General features: G+C 45.0%; 1 protein-coding gene across 1 annotated transcript in view; it reads right to left on the bottom strand.

Moving 5' to 3' along the window:
- Nucleotides 1–12110, bottom strand: part of LOC143298348 (uncharacterized) — a 196777-nt gene extending 184667 nt beyond the window's left edge. Inside the window, exon 1 of the mRNA XM_076611227.1 lies at nucleotides 12090–12110. The gene's annotated coding sequence lies outside the window, so the exon portion shown is untranslated. The remainder of the gene's footprint in view (nucleotides 1–12089) is intronic.
- Nucleotides 12111–12918: the final 808 nt, after the last annotated feature.

Genomic DNA, 12918 nt, shown 5'->3' with positions numbered 1-12918 from the left:
GTATATTCATGTTCAACCCCTTATTATCCCTCCATCTGCTTCCCTGTGTCTGTCTGTCCAGTCTCTCTCTTTCTCTATCTCTCTCCACCCCAAACCTGTCTGTAAATTTGATTGATTTGGGGCATGTGGTAATTACAGCTCATATCTTATTTTTTCAACTCACAATTTATGTGCACACACACACACTCACACACACACACGCGCGCGCGCGCGCACACACACACACACACACATACGGAGTCTTTATAAATTTCTAATTAATCGCCACGCCATCAGACCATGACTGCAGTCTCTATGAACACTACCCACCCCAACCTCAGGCCTCGACCTGATGCAGTCTTATAAACCCTTACCCACCAATTCATGCTGTAGCCATGACATTCCCATAAACCTTACAACCCAATGATGCTTAGCCCATAAACCCCTCTAAAACCTTACCACCAATCTCTGATATCAGCCCATGACTCTCTATGAACTCAAAAAACCCCCCAATCTCAGATATCAGCCCCGAGCATCTCTATACCTTACCCAAACCAAACGTCATGAATAGCCCAGACTGCAGCCCTTACGAACTCTAGAAACCAATCGTCTGATTCAACCATGACTGCTTTTTTGAACTCTGCCAACCAACGTATGATTAACCTGACTGCGTCTCTACGAACCTGCCAAAAAATGTATGATATCAGACCGATGCAGTCTCTATAAACCCTCTACCAACCAATCGAAGATATAGACCAGACGGCAGTTCTATAAACCCCTTACCCAAAAAATCGTCATGCTATCAGCCCATGACACAGTTATATAAAACCTCTAGCCAAACATCGTCATGTGTCGAATGACTGCGTTATACTCATGCGTAGCCCGACAAAGTTATATAAACCCTTAGCAAACATCGTCTTCTATCAGACCATGACTGCATTATATGAACTTCCCAAATCATTTATGTGAGAAGATAAGTCTTATGAACCTCTCCCAAATCACGTCATGCTGTCGCCCCATACTGCAGTCTTTAAAACCTCTAGAAAACCATGTCATGCTGTCGGACCATGACTGCAGCTTATAAACCTTACCCAAATCACGTCATGCTGTGCCAGCTGCAGTCATAAAACCCCTTGCCAAAAAATCGTCATGTGTCGACCAGACTCAGTTTTTGAACCTCTACCCAAACCTCGTCTCTGTCAGACCATGACGCAGTTTTTTGAATCTCTAGCAAACCATGGGCACCCCTCGACGTGCCCCCCAAAACTTTCCCCGACGTCAGCGTTTTCATTTGACAGCAGTCATGCGGCAAAAACCGAGTAATTCGAGGGTCGAAAAATCATTTGGCAGTTGCAAACCAGTAAACAAAAACCCTGACAGGGCCCCGTCGATAAAACCCCCCCAAGCACAAAATTTATTCGCCTCAAAATTCGATGTCATTTCCACCCCCACCTAACTAACGTTGCGTTCGGCTCTTCAAAATCACCTTCTTTCGGAGCCTTCACGGAGGAGGGTGTGTTTTCCCCCAAGCAAAAAAAATGACTTTTGTGGAAATCCCCAAAAAGAAAAGAATACGTACAATTATTTTTATTTTTGGTTGAAGGGCTCTAATGATAAATTTCCTGAATGTTCGTTGTAACCAATATACGAAAGTACAGACGCAGAAAGTCACCAATGTAGAAAGTAAGACGCAGGAAAGTCCCCAAAGTAGAAAGAGTACGACAGAGGAAAGTCCCCAAATGTAGGAACTTTACGACAGAGGAAAGTCCCAAGTGGAACTAAAACAGCAGGAAAGCACCATGTGGAAACGTAAGCGCGGAAAGTCCCCAATTGGGGGACAGTACAGCAGCAAAAAATCCCCAATTGGGACAGTACGACAGGGGAAAGCAAAAAGTAGGGCAGAAAGGGACGCAGGAAAGTCCCCAAAGTAGAAAGGTACAGACAGCAGGAATGTCCCCAAGTAAAAAAAGGTACAGCACGGGGAAATCAAAAAAGTAAAAAGAGAAAGACAGCAGGAAATCATAATGTGGGAACAGCGGGAAAGCGGGAAAAAAACCCCAAAGTAAAAGATACAGACAGCGGAAAAGGGCATAAATGTGTAACAGTACAGACAGCAGGAAAGTCACCAAAGGGAAAAAGATACAGAAAGCGGGAAAGCTCAATGTAGTAACAGTCAGAACATACAACAACAGGAAGGCAAAAAAGTAGAATGAGTAAAAAGCGAAGGCAAAAAAGAGGCGTCAAAGCAGGAAGGTCACCGAAGTAGGAACAGTCAGACGCGGAAAGGTCACCAAGTGAATGGTACGACGCGGGAAAGGTCCCCAATGTTGGGAAGTAAGACAGCGGGAAAGACCCCCAAAGTAGAAAGAGTACAGACGCGGGAAAGTCACAATGAGGAACAGTACGATAGGGGGAAAGCCCCAATGTGGGAAAGTAAGAAGCGGAAAAGTCACCAAAGAAAAGAGACAGACAGCAGGAAGGTCCCAATGTGGAACAGTACAGACAGAGGAAGGTACCAAAAGTAGGAAAGGCGACGCGGAAAGGTCAAAAAAGGGGAATAGACAGAACAACAGACAGCGGGAAAGCCCAATGTAGGAACAGTAAATAGCAAGAATCCCAAAGTAGGAAAAGGAAAACGCGGAAGGTCACAAATGGGAAAAATTAAGAAAAGTACAGAAAGCAGGAAATCCCAATGTGGGGAACATACAACAGCGGAAAAGGTCCCAAAGGGGAAATTTGTAAGACAGTACGCGCAAAAAAGTCACCAATGTAGGAACGGTACAGACAGCGGAAGGTCACCAAAGTGGGAAAAATACAGAACAGAACGGAAAGGGAAAGGGTACCAAAGTAGGATCAGTAAGAACAGTACAGAAAGCAGAAGGTCACCAAAGTGGAACAGTACAGCGAGGAAGGTCACCAAAAGTGGGATAGTCAGAACAGTACAGACGCAGGAAAAGTCACAAAAGTAGGCATTCAGACGCAGGAAAGTCCCCAAATTGGGGACAGAAAAGAAGCAGGAAATCACAAAGTGAAAGGAAAAACGCAGGAAGTCAAAAATTAGGACAGTACAGAAGCGGGAAACCCCAATGTAGGGACAGTAAGACAGCGGGAAAGTACCAAAGTGGAAAGGTAAGACAGAGGAAAGCAACAATGTGGGAACAGACAGACAGCGGAAAGTCCCCCAATTGGAAAAGTACGACAGGGAAGGCCCCAATGTGGAACAGTACGGGACAGCGGGAAGGTCAAAAGTAGAAACCCGTCAGAAGCAGGAAAAGTCACCAAGGGGAAAGAGTAAGACAGAGGAAAGCCCCAATGAAGGGACGTAAGAGAGGAAAGTAAAAAAGGGGAAAAATACGCCAAAAAGTCCCCAAATGTGGAAAGTACAACGCGGGGAAAGCACCAATGTAGGAACATACAGACAGCGGGGAAGGCCCCCAAAATTTAGGAACAGGGGCAGTGGGTGTCCCGAGACGATGATGCCCCACGTTTTCCCGATGGGGGAGGGGATGGGGGAGGGTGGTGGTGGGGTGGGGGAAGGATCCAGAATCAGTGAGTGCGCAGAGGTGAATAGCCCAAATCTGCGCACAAAATGTTCGCTGACGTTGGGGCAGCAAAGAAGGCATATCTTGGGGGACTTTTTCCCCGTGCTTTTGGCTCCCCTTTTCTAACAGTGCGCATTTTTGGGCCCTCGCAAAACCCGGCGTTTTTACAGAGGCCCTTTGTCACGGTCATGAATTCCCTCCGGAGTCGGGGTTTGATAAAACGTTTAAGAGATTTTCAGGACCCTTAAAGCGCTTTTTTTGCCCTGTGTATCCTTTCCTTTTTGCGCTCGCCATAGAAGAGCCTTTTGGGCAGCCGGGTTGGCTGGGCCCCAAAAGTCCCCCCAGCGAAGGGGACTGCATCGGAGGTAAAGATCTGGGAAGGGTGGTTTTGCGAGCATCTGTGTCGGGGTTTGTCTTGCCATTGATTTTCGTGCTTTAGGATGTTGTGTGGAAGTGGTTCAGTTTTTGGGCTGTCTTGTCACTGTCCAAGTTTCGCAGGCGTACGTAGTGGGGGGAGAACTATGCTCTGTAGCCTTTAGCTTGGTTCAAGACAAAAGCCTTTCTTTTCCCAGACATTTGATTGGTTACCAAAAGTTGCGCTTGCTTGCAACCCTGACGTTAACTTATCGCGGGTCGATTTCGTGACAGGTGCTGCAAGGTAGGAACGTCCACCGCATGAGTCTTGACGTTTACTGTGATGTTGGCTCAAAGTAGTGTTTCCCCGGGGTGGATGGGGAATTCAGTTTTTTCGTGCTGATGGTAAAGGCCCAAGTTCCCCGCGGCAGTGGCAAAAATTTTCGACGCTGGTGCAATTTAGCTTAGATCCCGCGTTGAGGGCAAAATCTCAGAAAAAAAAGTTCTGTGATGTTGTCAGACCCCGTTTTGCTTTAAAGCCCCTTTGAGGTTAAAAGTTGATTGTTCCGGGACTTTTGGCCCACCACTCGCCCTCTTGAAGGGTCAGTAAAAATTGCAGAGAAAAGAGCTGAACAGCGTTGGGGCCCGGACGCAGCTTTTTGAACCCTTTGTGGACGCAAAAGGGGGGATGTTTTACCCTTGCCTGGCTCGACCTGATTTAGGAATTGGTGACCCAAAGGAAATAAATTTCGGGGATCCGAAATTTTGGCCCTGATCTTCCCCACCCCCTCACTCCGGTGTCGAAAGGCTTGTGATCGACATAGGGGGAGAAAAGCAGCATTTTCTCTGAATTTCTCTTGCAGCTGCTTGAGAAACACCATGTCGTGGTTCCCCGCTTTTCCCGGGAAACCCATTGGTTCTGGGAAATGACCTTGGTCAAGGTGTGCTGTGAGGCGGTTAAATGGTCCCGGCAAAATATTTGCCTGCGATGGGGAGAAGGAAAAGCCCCCTGGTTATCCAGGCTTGGGTTCCCCCTTTTTTTGTCAATGAATATAGATGCACTTTGAAACCTGGGGGATCGTTTTCTTTCCACATGAGTGAGTAAAGTGATGAAAGCTTTTTCGACGGCCTCCATCCCTTTTAACCTCGCGGTATGGGTCTGGCCCGGTGCTTCCAGGATAGCAGACGGGTTGCTTTCTGGGTTCAAGAAAGGGGTTGGGGATCGCCGTGCTTGTTGGGGGGGATTGTGGGAGAGGTCTATGGGTTTTCATTTTTGGAGGAAGGGGGGATTTAAGACAATGTTGAAGTGTACCCCCTCGCGAGAAAAGTTTTCCTTTCCCCGGGGCAAAGGGATTCCCATTGCACTGAGGGGGGGGTGATCCCGAGGGTGTGGGGCCGTGATTCTTTTAAGGAACATAGAACCTTTCATAGGCTGTCAGAAAATCCTGGGGCTCTAGCTTTGTCCTCAGCCACTTATCCCCATCTGGGGTAACTTTTTTGAACAGTCCTGCGGGGATTGTTGTCTTTTTGATGTGGACTTTTTGGGGTTTCTCAGGTGGGTTGATGCAGACGGGTTTCTATCCGAACTTTGATTTTTCACAGTTTTATCAAACCCTCTTTTGTGCTTTTGGCAGGTCCCCGGTCTCTGAAACTGTATTAGATCAGCTCAGAGGGTCCCCCAGTCAGACTCCCCCTTCTGGTTGTAGAGAGGCGGATTAGCGATCTTCCCGCAGCTCCCAAAAGGGCTGTTTGGGGTGATGCTTTTCAGCTTTGCGATGTTGGGTTTTGGAGCCCTTTTGGCCTTGGGGGCTCTTGGTTGGATTCGAATAAAGCCGAGACTACAAGGCGATGGGTAAAAACTCGGCGCCCCACTGGTCTTTGTTTAATAATCTTGCTATCCCTTTTCTCGTGAAAAACGTGAGGCCCAAATTTTAGGAGGGTGACCATGATCCTGTTTGGGGAGGGAGCAGAAACCCGGTTGGTTATCAGCGTGTGTTGCAAGGGTTTAAGAAAAGCAATCATTTGGGTTTCATGGCCCCCACCCTGCTTCCAATACCCATCCCCGGGAAATGTATCAGAGCCAATCTAGATTGAATCCCCAAAAATGAGAGTTGTTTTTTAGGGATGGCAGAAAGACAGAGTAAAGGGCCTCGTAGAACTTCGCCTTTACTTATCGGGTTGGTCTTTGGGGGGGGGGTAGGAAAAAAAAAAAAAATGGTGAGGTGCTTCTGGCCCGATGCCAGTAGGAGTTTTATGGCATAAAACTAGTTGACTCCTTTGGGATTTCCACTGTTGCTGACAAGTGCGTTTTTACTGCAAAACCCAAAGCCAGTACGTCGTCTTTTTTCTCTCATCAAAAAAGGGTTTTAACCCCATCCCCCTTAAATCTCCCCCTCGCCGCAAGGGTCCACTCAAAGGTGCGGGTTATGTTTTATTGGCGAGTTGGGGAACAGTCTTTTTTTTGGGGGGTTTTCGCGTTTTTGCCCGGAGAGTCCCTTTTGTTCCCAAGCACCAAAGGGAGAGGAAGATCGTTTTTTCTTTTTTCTTTGTTTTGCCTGTTTTAGGGTCCCCCCCCGCCCGGTATGTGGCCGGGTGATTGGAGCAGGCAATTTTTAGGGGACCCTTTTTAGCCCCCTTCCATGCCCGGGGGTGAGCAGGCTTTCCTAAAGAGGGTGCTCGACGCCGGGCGGTGCCGACCCCCGTGCTCTGTCGCGAAGAACGACCCATGGCTGAGCCCCCTGCGTGAGGTCGCGGCTGGAGCCCGTGTACCCCCACCCGTCGTTTCGTCGCCCCCTGCGCCCGGATTGGGGGTGATGAATGATGAAGAGAAAGGTATTTTGGAGATGGATGCGCAGAGTTTTTTAAAATGAAGAGAGTTGGAACGTCGACCCACTCCTCGTCCGGGCCCCCTTTCCGTGGCAAAACTAAATCGGACGATGGAGGATGAGGAGAGGGAGCAAAATATCCTTTTGGTGTCTATCTTGCTTTGCCCCCCAGGGGTTGTTACGCCTTTTGTTTTAACCCATAGGTTTTTCCCCAAATTTGGGCGGATCCCGATTTGCATACATGGGGAGAAACCCCGGGGGCCAACTGGTGTGGCATGCCCAGCAAGGGGTAGATGGCCGCGGGGTTCCCCGAGCCGGCCCCCTTTTTTGGATCTCATAAGGGTGTTTAGCCCCCGCTCACCCGCCCCAAGGGAGCGGGGGAAGTGCCCGGGTAGTTCCCGGAACCCGACCCCGAAAGGTTTTACTGGTTACAGGACCAGTAGCAGATTAAGGACCGATGACGATTTTGGAACAGTCAGACTTTTTGGTCTGTAGTCCCTAATTGAGGAACGTACAGACGAGGAAGGGACCAAAGGAAAACGTCAGAAAAGGGGAAACAAAATGCAAAAAAACAGTACAGAAGCGGAAATCCCAATGTAGGGAAAACAGACGCAGGAAAACAAATGTAGGACCGTACAGCGAGGAAAGTCAAAAAAGAAAGGAAAAGCAGCGGTCCCAAATGGAAAAGTAAGACACAGGAAAGTACCATTAGGAAGCAGCAGCAGGAAAGTCAAAAGTGGAAAAGTCAAGGAGGGAAAGTCACCAATTAGGAAAGTAAGACAGCGGAAAGTACCCAAAGAGGAACAGTACAGAAGAGGAAGGCCCCCAAGTAGGAAAAAGTGGGGCGGGAAAGGGCACCAAAATAGAAACTACAGAAGCGGAAAGTCACCAATGCAGAAAAGACAGAAGCGGAAAGTCCCTGAGGACGTACAACAAGGAAAAAAAATGTAGGAAAGAAAACAGCAGAAAATCAACAAGTGGGACATACAGAAGCAGGAAAAATCACCAAAAAAAAGAGTAAAAAGCAGGAAATCACCAAGTGGAAAGAGTCAGAAGCAGGAAAAATCACCCAAAGAGGGAGAGTAAGACAGAGGGAAAACAAATTAGGAACAGTAAAAGCAGGAAATCACAAATAGGAACAGACAGAGGAAAATCACCATTAGGAACAGTACAGACGGGAAAGCAACCCTGTAGGACAGTACAAAACACACAGGGTCGGAAACAGATAAGACAGACGAAAAAATTCGACAAAACAAACGTGAACACAAAAATTCGAAGACAGGGAAAGTCACAAAAAAAATTGAGTTAATTTTTTTTGATTTCGGGGGAATAACCTTAATTTTATTTTTCACCTTTTTATTCCTAAATGACAAAGCTGGAAAGATTGGGAAAAATTTTTGGTCAGGTTAGACCCTTTAAAAAAAAAAGAACCCTCTTTTTGGTAAAAACCTAATATTTTCGTTTTCCATTTTCCGCTGCAGTTTCATTTCCGGACGTCGAAATCATCGTCTTTGTCTTCTATTATGAAGAGAATTCCGCAGAAAATAAGCTAATAATCTCGTGTGTTTTTTGTTTCATTTAATTGCATTTTTGTAATGAATAAAAAAGATTAAAAAAAAAAAGAAGTCTAATCCGTTTCAAATGTCCGAGTGTTGTGTGGTGTGTGTGTGTGTTGTAAGAGATGGAAGAATGTGGGTAATTGTGTACTCTGTGTGTGCGTGTGTGTATGTGTGTGCGTGCGTATGCGTACGTTTTCGCCAGCGTGAAGGTGTTGGGTGTGTGTTGTGGTGTGTGTGTGTGTGTGTGTGTGTGTGTGTGTGTGTGTGTGTGTGTTCCGTGTGTAATATGAGTATGTGCATTATATGCATGTGTGCATATTTGCATTGATGTAGTCGTGCCGCATTGTGTGCTATGTTGAAATATAAAGTGGTTTACACGCATACTGCAAACGTCGCGTCTTTTCCTCTAAAGAACGACGCACCAATCTCATGAATTTTTACTCACTTAAAGATCATATTCTTTGCACTGGGTTTTGTAATAGAATAATTTCAAAGCAAACAAAAATTTCGGGTCCTTACCGTTTACACACTCACACACACACACGACATACACACTCACACACACACACACACACACCACACACACACCCGCGCCTCGCAAGGTAGCAAATGTTTTTGGCTGGAGAAAAGCCGCGGTGGCTGACATTTCAGGCGATTGGGGAACTTATTCATGGTAGGGAAGGGGGGGTCATTTCAGAACGAGGCAAAAAAAAACAGGGACATTTTGGCCCGCTGAAAATGCCGAAGGAGACATTATGAACAGAGAAAGTCCCCCGTGAACATTTCCACGGTCACATGTCGCCCCAGGACGTTACCTGATTGGGGTGGGGTGGTGGTCAACACCGTGCCATTCGCTATATGATTCATAAATCGGAGTTTCGTGTCCGTAAACAGCCTATAAAGTCTCATGCCGTGTATTCAGCATACCAGCTTAAAACAGAAACAATAAACACGGGAGGGTTACAAGACAGAACTATATATACAAGACGTGAAGAATCGGCAAATAAAACAGGACGACAGCAGAAAGTCGGCAAGGCAAAACAATAAGACCGAAACATTACAGACAAGCAGAAAAGGTTCGCATGGCCAGAAACAATACAGACAGCAGAAAGGTCCCAAGCAAAACAATAAAAAGAAACAATACAGACAGCAGAAAGGTCGGCAAGGCAGAAACAAATAAGCAAACAATACAGACAGCAGAATGTCGGCAAGGCAGAAACAATACAACAGCAGAAAGGCGCAGCAGAAACACTAAGACAGAAAGCAATACAGACAGCAGAAAGGTTCCGGCAAGGCAAAACAATAAGACAGAAACAATACAGACAGCAGAAGGTCGGCAGACGAAAGAAAAGGTCGGCAAGGCAGAAACAATAAACAGAAACAATACAGACAGCAGAAAAAGTCGCAAGGCAGAAAGAAAGTCGCAAGCAGAAACAATAAGACAAAACAATACAGACACAGAAAGTCGGCAAGACTAGAACAGAAAGTCGCAAGGCAGAAACAATAAGACAGAAACAATACGACAGCAAAGAAGGTCGGCAAGCAGAAGAAACAATAAGAACAGAAACAATACAGACAGCGAAGGTCGGCAAGACAGAAACAATAAGACAGAAAACAGTACAGACAGCAGAAAGGTCGGCAAGGCAGAAACAATAAGACAGAAACAATACAGACAGCAGAAAGGTCGGCAAGACAGAAAGAAAGGTCGGCAAGGCAGAAACAGTTAAGACAGAAACAGTAAGACAGCAGAAAGGTCGGGCAAGGCAGAAGAAACAATAAGACAGAAACAGTACAGACAGCAGAAAGGTCGGCAAGACAGAAAGAAGGTCGGCAAGACAGAAAGAAAGGTCGGCAAGGCACAACAATAAATCAGCAGGAAGGTCGGCAAAACAGAAACATATAGAGCAATCAACGTCAGAAAACAGGCAGACAGCATGGAGGTCGGTTAAAAAAGAAACAGTCTGACAGGAGAAAAAATGCTAGTTCATGGTGAGACAGAAAAATAACAAGAAACAATCCAGTGGTGGAACTCGACTCGGTTTGTACGAAAATCTTAAGCCACAATTATTCTGTTCCACATGTCGTTATGCTGTGAATAAATAAAATCCTAGACCAGTAGTCATTTTCATCATGTTGTTACTCTGTAGGGTCAATGGTCAATGAATATAGATATTTAGGGACCATCTTAGACAATAAGGCTGACTTTTGACAGAAATGTTGGTTCCATTCATAAGAAATGTCAATCTAGAATATTTTGTTTACAGAAGCTTAGAAATGTTGGCATAAATTCAAATATTCTTCAAAGTTATTATCGATGTTGTATCGAGTACGTGCTCACAGTTTCATTTATGTGCTGGTATGGAAGCTTGGGAGTGAGGCGTAAGCGTGTTTTGAACGATGTCATGAGTGTATGCAGTAAAATTGTGGGAGTGAAACAAGCTAGTATGCAAGAGCTGTATGAAAGTCGAGGTGGTTAAAAAATGCACGCAGATAGCAACTGACAACACCATATTTTAGCAAAGTATTATCAGCTATTGCCATCAGGACGACGCTACAGAACTTTTAAGCTGAAATCCAGAGCTCGGAAGACTTTTATTCCACATTCAATCCACCTTTTAAATTCTTGAGAACTCTGTGTGTGTGTGTGCGTGTGCGTGTGCGTGTGTGTTTACTGAACTTAAAAAACGTGACAATTGGTTATTATGAATGTGCAATATGTAGGATGAATAATGTGCAATATGCAGGATGAATGTGCAATAGAATATGTCTAATGCTAACGTCCATATTCTAAAAATATTTCTGTTAACAATTACGATGTAATAATTAACTGCAACTTTAAAAAGCGAATATGTGAAATGCTTTTATTTGAGAGCATATGTTTATTGCTCTTGTTTAATCAAGTAATCCGCGTATGTGTGGTGGGTGCGGGTGTGTGCTGTTTATCTGGTTGTGGTTTCTGCAATTCATCTTTATTCTTATCTTATCTGTCTATTATAATCAATGTGTAATACAGTAGGCTATGCTTATAATTATTCAAAATAATGTTTATTAATTCCTTTCTATTTTAACATTAAGAATACTAGTTATTACCTGCAGTGTGTGGATGTATGTATGAAACGGTGTATGTGATATTTTTTACTTTTGTGTCTTCGTAATATTCGTAAAAGCTGTTGTTGACTTTTACAGTTATGGTCCCCATGTTGTTTACTTGTCTATGTTGTGATAATGCACCTGACCAAATTTTTCCAGTTGGAGATAATAAAGTTATTCTTATTCTTATTCTTAAAACGTAGGTTAACAAAGATTTCAGATAAAATGATTTATCATCTGTACTTAAATGTTGCTTACAATTTCCAGTGTTCTCGGTTACCCCAATATTGAAAGATATCTTTTGGAAACAAACACGGAAGCTGAGCGAGACACTTCGCCTCTTCAGTCTTTTATTTAAAAAAATATATATTCGTACATACATAGCAAAAAATTATTCGGTTATACGCAGTCTTTCTAGCAGAACAGAGAATGTTACATGATCTATTTTCTTCCTCAGTAACTTAGCGAGTTATGGCTTCCGTGGCTTCACATCTGTGTTTTGTGTGCCACAACACCAAGGAACCTCCTTTCTCAAATTACTTGTGGATTAGGTCCAAATGATATCTGATGGAAGATTAAAGATTTGTGATCAGGACAAGCCAAGTTATATTTGAATAAAAAGAGAAACGAATGAGAACAAAACGAATAGAGTGCGCTGCGTCTCCACTGTAATTTCACCGAGTATGCGTGATAGCTTTTAAGTCACACGTTGCCTGTTGAGTATCACCAGATTGACTTACCAACGATTCTATAGGGCCAGGCAGTATTGCACAGGTGAAGAACACTTTCAGGGTAGCCGTTACCCACTGTTACCGGCACTGACCCACAATGTAGCTGTGCACCACGATCATTCACAAAGTTGTTGTCTCCAAAGTGTGACGGGAGCAGGGCGCCAAGGCGACAGTGCCGCGAGGTGCCCTACACAAACAATATCCACGAGCGGAGTGGATCCAAACAGACCGGCCCATGACAGCCACAGGCTGTCGTCACCTGGCACTATGCCCACCCTCCACACCGTCAGTCACACACTGCTGCCTCACCCCGCACCTCCACCTGCCCACCCCAACCACCACCGAAGCGTGCACTGCCATGATTCCTTTTGCCCGTGGCTACATGACTGCGGTGTCTGATCAACGTGGTCCCCCGAGAGAAAGGGGCCCGGCCGCTCTGACACGATATCACCTGAAGACAAGTTGGGTTGACCCAGAGGCACTAAAACTTCCTTCTACACTCTCTGGTTGACCTACACTGTGAAGGGAGGGGCGAAAGGAGGGGTCAGGTTTCTTCTTTTTTTTCAGTTTCAAGGAGCTGTCAAAGTGTCCCATATACGTTTCACAACATCTGCTTAAAGATAATTATAATCTAAAAGAGGAGCAGATACCTGACCTTTATATAAACCCAACGTGTTGGTCAGGGTCTTGAGGGCCGACCACAGCTATGTGTAAACATTAGCCAAGATAAATAATAAACATATTACTAAAATATATCAAACTATGATAAAACATGGAAAATACACAGAAGGAAAATGGACTGAAACAAAATAAAAACAAAAATTATCCACGTTCAACA

This window comes from Babylonia areolata, chromosome 23 (genome assembly GCF_041734735.1).
Source record: "Babylonia areolata isolate BAREFJ2019XMU chromosome 23, ASM4173473v1, whole genome shotgun sequence".
In the NCBI taxonomy this organism is placed as follows: Eukaryota; Metazoa; Mollusca; class Gastropoda; order Neogastropoda; family Buccinidae; genus Babylonia; species Babylonia areolata.
This window is presented reverse-complemented; position numbering and strand designations above follow the sequence as displayed.